Raw genomic sequence first — 8,135 nt, forward strand, 5'->3', positions numbered from 1 at the left:
TTATTGTCAAGTAAGTGGTTTTCCTCTTTACAGTAAGCATTAAGTCTTGAAGTTAAAATGAGTCGTTAATACATGTTTATTGCATAATCTTGTTTTACAAATGCAGGGGTCAAAGAAGGCCATGGGAGGGGTCTTTTCTGATTAATGAAGAAACAAAGGTATCTTTGAAATCTGTCAACTCAGACAGTTCTTATTACTACTGCATCATGATCGCAAATTGACAATTAATAAATTAATGCGTGATTATGGTAGGCTACCTAATTATAACAATGCATCCATTCTAAAGGATCTATAAACGGTAATTATAATGGCTTCATTAATGGTTAATAAACCATTTCCTAAAGCTTCAGAACAATTACACGCCATTATTAGTTATGGGTTGGACCACATCCTTGGACTAACATCAATTTATTAACAAAAGATTAGATATTTTACACCTTAAGTGCAGATGTGATGGCTTGTTATAAACTGAGAAGGGCAAGAATTTTTTATGAGATTACCAACATGTATTGCAGTATTATTTTCAACTAGAATGGATTTTCCACAACCTGGCAACCCAGAGTTGTGCCTCTGTTAATAGCTCATTGCTTATCTATGAAGCAGTATAAAATTATTAACACTAATAAAACAGTAAGTTCCAACCAAGATAATTAATATTCTTTTATAAAAGAGCCAGGAGAAGAGTATTGCTGTAGTTTTTCTGTCTGCAGACTAAATGTTAATGTATGCAAACATGTGTTGTATCAGCACCTGTCTGAGATTAGTGTGGGTTTCAATCATGTAATATGTCCGTCAGATGATTGTTTATATTGCAGAGGTCTCCATTTCATACAGGAATATTAATAATGAGGTTTCCCTTAATCGGGTATGAAATGCATAAGCCTTTATTGTCGTTTTATTTTATTTTGGTGAACTGAACTGTGTTACTAGACTGAACGTGAGGACCAATTTCTGCACTTTTGTACAAAATAAACCCATAAAGTGAAAATCCAAGGCTCCACTACATTAAAGGGCCACTGGATTAAAGAGAAAAGTCACATAAAAGAGACAACAAAGTCCCCTGCATCATCAGGAGGGCACCATGCAGTCACATGTCGGAACAGGTTTTGGTCATGAGCCACAGAGCCTTCATTCAGTGCCGAGCAGCTCTCTCAGCCACTGCTGCCAGGGTTAATACAAGTGTCAAAAGAACAGGGCTTAAAGACATTAACTAGGTGAAAGCCATCTGTCAGCCACAGCGGGGCTGCTGCTGCTGTGGGGGGGGGACGGTGACATGTGGACGGCGCGTCCGTGGCCCTTTAAGAAACTCCATGTTTTCGCTACATGATGCGTCAACATAAAAAAGCGGATGATGCTGTTATGTAAAAACACGCTGAAGTGGAGCCGTAGTTTTGCAGGAGCTTGCTGGTCGCTTAGCAAGCCTCGCTTCGCCTTCTAACCCGGGATTGTAGTTTAAAAGTGAACCGACTGTGGTGGGGTTTTTTTTTTTTACGCGTAGCGCACGGATCGGCGCAGTTTGGAGTTGAAGAAGAAGGAAAAAAAAACAGGACAGGGCTTCAGCCGTTCAACTCAACATGAGTCGCCTTCCACTGTGTTTTCCTCCTTCACTCGCGGGAAGCGTACACCTGACGCATCTCTCTCTCGCCCTGTGGAAGTGATCTTTTCTCCCCCCTTTTTCAGATCGTCTCTTCTTGGGTTTTTTTTCCCCCCCAGTCTACAAAAAGCGGTAAGACCCAGCAGCCTTCAACTCTTATCGCCTCTCCGGGGCTAAAACTGAAAGTGTCAGGCGGGACAGAAGATCGAGCCGTGAGAGACAGCTCAGGTTGGGATAATGTCAGCCACAGACATTTGTTGTTGTGTGTGTGTGTGTGTGTGTTTGTTTTGGTGCTGAAACTTTTTTGGGGGGAGATCTCGGTCCCTCTGTCGTGCAGGTGGCACAGTGTGTCTGTGTGTGTGTTGGTGCACAGAGCCTCGGCTCCAGCGGCTCGTGATCGCAGAAAATGTCACACAAGCAGCTTCTGTCCGAGTCAAGTTTGAGGCTCTGTCTCTGTCTCTCTCTGTCTCTCTCTCTCTGCTGTTTGTGTGTTTGCAGGTTTACTGTTACAGTCGGGGTTGTTTGATGGAAGATGAACGATAAGTGCAGGAAGTTTTAGCCTGCCAGTACCACCGGGAACAACTGGTAGAGACTCTTTAAAGGCTCCTGCTCCTCTTTTACTGGTTGTTTTTCTTTTGGATCTGGAGCTGGGTCATTGGCCGATTAATCTATCAATTAGCTGAAGTAGGAACAGTTTTGGGTGATTGATTCATTATTTGTGGCCTTTTTAAGCAAACATATTTACTCAAATGTGGATATTTACAGGTTTTCTATGATAACAAACTGAATATAGCTTATTTGGCTTTTGGACTTGTTAAGGAGGCCTGCCTAAGTACATTTTGAGGTACTTGTACTTGTAGTGGTGGAAAGTAACTAAGTGGGCTTCATTTAGGCAACTCACACTTCTCCTTTACTGGAATATTTTCCTTTTGTGGTCATTTTACTTTATGCTCCAGGCAAATATTGTACTTTTTACTCCACAACATTCATAAGATTTCACAATTAAAACCATCTACACGTATAGATTAGATGTAAAATTAATCCTGACCTCTTTGACTTGTGACTTCTTACAGAAAGCGGTGTCTACGTGTGTCAGATGTGTATCTGATGAGTTGCAAGCAGTAACAGCAAAGAGATAAAGTAGTTTAAATGTGCTCCTGTTCAACCAGATATAACAAACTCCTCATGTGTTAATGCATCAGTAATAATAATACAACAGTAGGATGTATAATAATATAAAACATCCATGCATAATGAGTACTTTTGATACTTAAAGTACAATTTGCAGATGGGACTTTGATACTTCCAAGGGCCAGGAGGCAGTGTTAGATGGTTTTATCCAGTCCAGTCAAATGCGATCAAGGGCACAGAGTTGATATTATTCAGAGATGGGTCACTTTTGAGGAATATTTAGCTGTTTAAAGATGTTTTTGACCCTGCCTGCCAGAGAGAATACTCAAAGTGCTCCATGAGGAAGTGGTACTAGTTCATCTTAACTAACTGGAATTCTGTATTTAGAGCCCTCTGATAAGCTGATAGATTGTAGTCTTAAAAGTGCTGTTGTTTCCCTTGTAAAGTGTTAATTCTAGAAAGTGAAAAAAGGTTTTTAATGCTGTTCCATAATGAAAGAAAAGATGAGTTGTTAGTAAGTTGTATCATTTGTTTCGAAAAGTCAGTCAGTTGCCCTCCATTACCTCTTCAGTTATCCGGTGACAGTTGACTCCTGTTCTAGGTTGACATGTCTTTGCCTTGTGTTTTTTTGGCTCTGATGAAGACATAGTAGTGTTGAAACTTTAGCCTCTTTAAACTGGTAAAGACTGCAAATCCGTCAGTGTTCTTCAGTAGATTTATCTCTTGAAAGTTCACTGTCCTAGAAATATAAAGCTCCAGATTCAGCTTCGTTCTGCCAGAAGGAAACGCCTGTGTCTGGGTGGGGGTTGTAAACTGTTGTATTGTTACTTTTACTTAAGTTAAGGAGCTGAGTACTTCTTCCACCTTTTGTTGGGCTCTGAGAATTTGTCATGGACATTTTTAACTTTTTCTGACCACCTTTTATATATTACATGATTCTTAGTTTAATCAAATAACCATCAGATTAATCGCTAATGAAGATGACTGTGAGTTGCAGCCGTATTTGGATTCAACAGCATCTAATATGCGGAGAGTTGATCCCCTGTGCTGTAAAAGGGCATTGAAACATACAGGCTTTGACATGACATCAGGGTTATAATGCATGACATACAAGTTGCCTAGTGAGTTCTTCAGTATAATGGTGTTTGTAAAGCCTCTTGTGGACAGAAAAGCCCGACAATAGAGCTTCAGTTCTGGAGGTCGTGGTAGATTTGTGTCTAGTCAGTTCTCCAGAGCCTACTTTGACAGGCCTGTCATAGCAGCATGTTGAATAGAGGTGCAGTGCCCACACGTGAGCCATAAAGCTGGATATCAATCATGGACATAATCCCATTATTTCTGAAGAAGCGTCATGTTGTGGCTGTAGAGAGGAGGAGGAGGAGGAGGAAGAGGAGGAGGGGAACGTGCCTCCTGTCAGCCAAACACACTGTCCTCCGTGCCGTCCAAAAAGAGACAAATACTTCCTGCTCAGATACGGGCTAAATGTTCTCTGCAGAGAATTTAATAGAATAGCTATCAACAGTGTAATTAGAAAGAGCGCATTGTGGTTTATTGTTCATGTAGTTGTTATAAATTAAATGCATAAAGAATTTTTTTTTAGTATAGGAAAAGATCTTCTCAAAGTGAAAACAACATCACACCCAGTATGAGTGACTTTATTGTTCAGGAAGTTGCACTGGAAAAGCACACTGACGCATCCCTTCTTTCCAAAACACTTGTCACTGTTGTGCCCCACAGAGTGATGTTAAATATTATCTAACAGACTGCTCATTGGGCCTGGTGCTTTTTTTTGGATGCCAGTCAGTGCAAGCTACCGTGGGTCTTTTTTTTTTGTTTTTGTTTAACCAAATAACTTTTTAACCTATTCCTGTCGGTTGCTGATACTTAAATCAGCCAAAGTAAATTGCTTCATTTGGGCAAGATTTACATGGCCACGCACCGGGCTGCTGGGCTGTAAATTATTGGGAAACCCGTGTGTCACCTCAGTAAAAATACGTTAAAGCATGTTGTAGAATGTGCCTCGCTGTTCAGGTCTCCTTACTGATCAAAGGATAATTCAGGTTTATTACAACTTGGGTGTCACTTTTGTAATTGTGGCCATTATTCCTATTGGTTATAATGTAGTCTGTACTGTAATGTGTTATACTGTAGTCACTAAGTTATTTGCTGTGATTAGCCTCTTAGGGGGCCCAGAGGCAAAGTGCTGGGCCCTTAATAAACCCCCATTCCTCCCACATTCATTCAGCAGTCAACATACAAGCACAAAACTGAAACAACTTTCGCAGCTCGTTAGTTTTCTTACCGAAAATTCTCTGAACAACATGCTCTTACAATCCGGCTTCCATCAGGATGAGGAGAGAGAGAAAAATATTGATTTGCTCATCTGAGTTGCTTTCAATTATTACTTTGCGTAGCGAGCAATAAGTTTAATGAGCAGCAATAAGCTCTGCTGCCAGTGCTTTGTGGACTTCTTTTGCCCTGGATTGTGCCTCTCAGTCTACATACAGGTTGTGCCTACCTTGTGGCTGTTGAGTTTTCAAGCAGTCTTAAAAGGTGACCAGCTGGCACTACTCTGGCTTAAAAAAAAACTCTGAATCTTAAGGTTTTTGTCTACAGTTAATGTTCTCTTAAATTGAGTTATTTTTCACTTTGCAGTGTTTCCCACACCTGAAAGTCAGGTGATGACGCACGGTGCACATTAATGCCCTTATCGTGCCATTTATTGTGTTTTGTTAATACATTTTTCTAAACAAACTTTAATTAATTATATTAGCCCAATAAAACCAGTTGATTCCTGGAACTTCCTGGAAGAGTTTTTGAGCCTCGGGACAGATGTCTGATATTCCCTGCATTGGTTGAGATGTGGCAATATTGCAATATTGAGTCCAACAGGGCAATAAACCCCCAGGTTAGTCAGTCTTAAGTGGAAGAGAAAACTACGGCTAACCCAAACTGTCCATTGTAAACATGCATCACAGTTTACAGACTCACTGACTTCTTTGACCTACTGTATTTACTTAGTTGTGCGTGAAAACGTGCCAAATAAAAAAAAAGGATTTCCTGCAATTTGCCATTATTACCCTAATTTCAGGTGCGCTCGCTTTTGGGTTGCCTCCAAACAGAGTGCAGTTTAGATAACCTAACTAAACCCTTGACCTCATTACCACCGGTCTGATTATCTGACTTTTTTTGTAGTGATGTTGGTGTTCTGCTAGATTTCTCCCTTCATTGCGGAGTACAGTATCATCCTAACCAATACATATGATGGCCAAAACTATGACAATAAGACCCAAGATGTAAACCTGTTTTATCATTTGTGGTTATCATATCATATGTAGAACTTTGTGCTTGTATGTTTTGTCATGCTAATGAGTTTTGCAGTTGGATCAGTTGGAGCTCCATTGTTTGAATATATTTCGGGTTTTGAATCTTGAGTGTCTTAGTGGATTAGCAAAGCTGTGCTGTAGCCTGTACTCCACTAAAAGCCCTAATGGCTGCTCGTTTCTCCCTCTCTCTCACTCTCTCTTTCCCTGACTCACCCTGGCACACTGCCGGAGACACAGCTGTGAAAATTACAGGTCTGTTTCATGGAAACATAGAAGAAGAGGAGGTGGGGTTGGTGGGGAAGGAAGCAAAAGGCAGCACAGACCCAGAGCCCAGCGTCAGCTGCTGGCTGGCCCACAGCTGCAGTGGATGTGGAGCTTTCAGAGCCGGGGTCCCGCTTACTTATCACACACACTGGGATTGTTTACATGGGGTGGGTGGGTGTGTGTATTTGTGTGTGTGTGTGTGTGTGTATTCTGGGGGGTGGGTGGGGGCGACATTAAACCCTGTTTGGCTGAGGCCAAACAGAACAGAAGCCCTCACTGTGACTGACAAACGTCAGGCTCCTTCAGTGAAAAGCACATGGCACCAAGCGTCCTTCAGTTTGGCAGATGCTAAAAGCATGACTGAGGCCCTGGCAGGTGGGCAGGCGGGGGGCTGCCCTCCCTCCTCGCTCCCTCCTCAGCTGGGCTGAAAATCCAGCGACAGGCCTCCTCTATCAGAGAGTCATTGTTCATGATGATGATGACAATCTCTCTCTGTCTCCATTCTCTGTGCTATCTCAATCCATCACTCTCTTGTCTCTTGATCCCCCCTCCTGCTTCCCCTCCGTCGCTGTCTCTCACACATTCTCCTAATTTCTCTTCTCCCTTGTTCTCGCCTGCTCTCTCAGGAAGTCTATGTCAAATGTCTGTATCTCTGAGGAGCTGTCAAGCTTAGAAAAGCAGGAGAGTGAATGTGAGAAATTGCCCCACTGATTTCTACTAAGTTTGACTTTCCTTCTGCTCGATGAAATGTGAGGTGTGAGCCTCCCTCTCCACTTTCCCACTCCTCTCTGGCGTTTTACTTCGATCTTTTCTTTTAATTCAGTCTTCATCGCTATCTGTCTCTCTATCTGGCTCTCTTCTCTTTTTTCCTCTTCTCCTTCTTTGCCAGTCAGGCTGGCATCTTGCCCCGTCTCTTTGAAGAGGAACAGTAGAAGCAGATAATTACACTTCCTGTCCTGTATGTGCTCTGTAGTGCTGAACCGTCATCTCTACATCTGTAGGCTACATGCTGAAGCGTACTACCTGCTCTGCTGTGTAGTAAACATATGCTTCCCAGCTTGATGTGCTTTTCTGTGTTCCTCACATATTCTGTACTAGAGTTGTGTTTTGATGCTACATATGTGTCTCTGCACCTTGTCCAGTATAATCGATGCCTCCTCCTTATGCCCTGCCATTTTTCACATGTACTTACTTTATTCCCACACATTTTATTTTCCTGTATTGTCTTATTTCTAACAGAAATTATAATTTTTCAGTCTTCATTTTTTTATTTTCTCCATTCAAAACCCACACAAATAATGCCCTACGTGAACGAGTTGTTACCACACAAACAAACCAGTCATGTATCACGTTGTTGTTACCAGCCCTGCGTGACACAAATACTTCTCTTACACAAACACACACACACACACACACACACACACTTTAGAAAACCTAATTAACGTAACAGAATTCAGTCAGTTGTATGACAATGACTGGTTGCTGAAGTGGTTAGAGATGATTACGTGTATCCTGCATGAATCATCACATTGAAAACATATTGTGCTTTAATGTCAGTAGATTGTAGTACACTTACTGCATTGTATAGTAATCGCTTGGTCTCACAGCACTGCCAGTCCATTTTCAACAGGTGTGATGCTGCCCAGCTATTGGCTGCAGACCAAAAAGACCACATTCACAGTTGGTTTAGGGCAGTGGTTCCCAACATGAGGCTCAGGACCCCCAATTAGGGTTGCCAAAGCTTCACAGGGGGTGTGAGGCCTTCTTGATTTTAAGGGGTGTAAGAAAACTTAAAAAATATACACTATAGGCCTTTATCT

The 8,135-nt window shown here is 41.8% G+C and overlaps 1 protein-coding gene across 2 annotated transcripts in view; it reads left to right on the forward strand.

Moving 5' to 3' along the window:
• The first annotated feature begins 1,325 nt into the window (after positions 1–1,325).
• The window catches only part of bahd1 (bromo adjacent homology domain containing 1), a 26,468-nt gene continuing 19,658 nt past the window's right edge, over positions 1,326–8,135 (forward strand). The window contains exon 1 of one of the 2 annotated variants that reach the window (XM_035674058.1): positions 1,326–1,822. The gene's annotated coding sequence lies outside the window, so the exon portion shown is untranslated. The remainder of the gene's footprint in view (positions 1,823–8,135) is intronic. The other variant, XM_035674057.1, reaches the window with a different exon arrangement.

This window comes from Morone saxatilis, unplaced genomic scaffold (assembly GCF_004916995.1).
Source record: "Morone saxatilis isolate NCDOM2014 unplaced genomic scaffold, NCSU_SB_2.0 Contig3, whole genome shotgun sequence".
Lineage (NCBI taxonomy): Eukaryota > Metazoa > Chordata > Actinopteri > Moronidae > Morone > Morone saxatilis.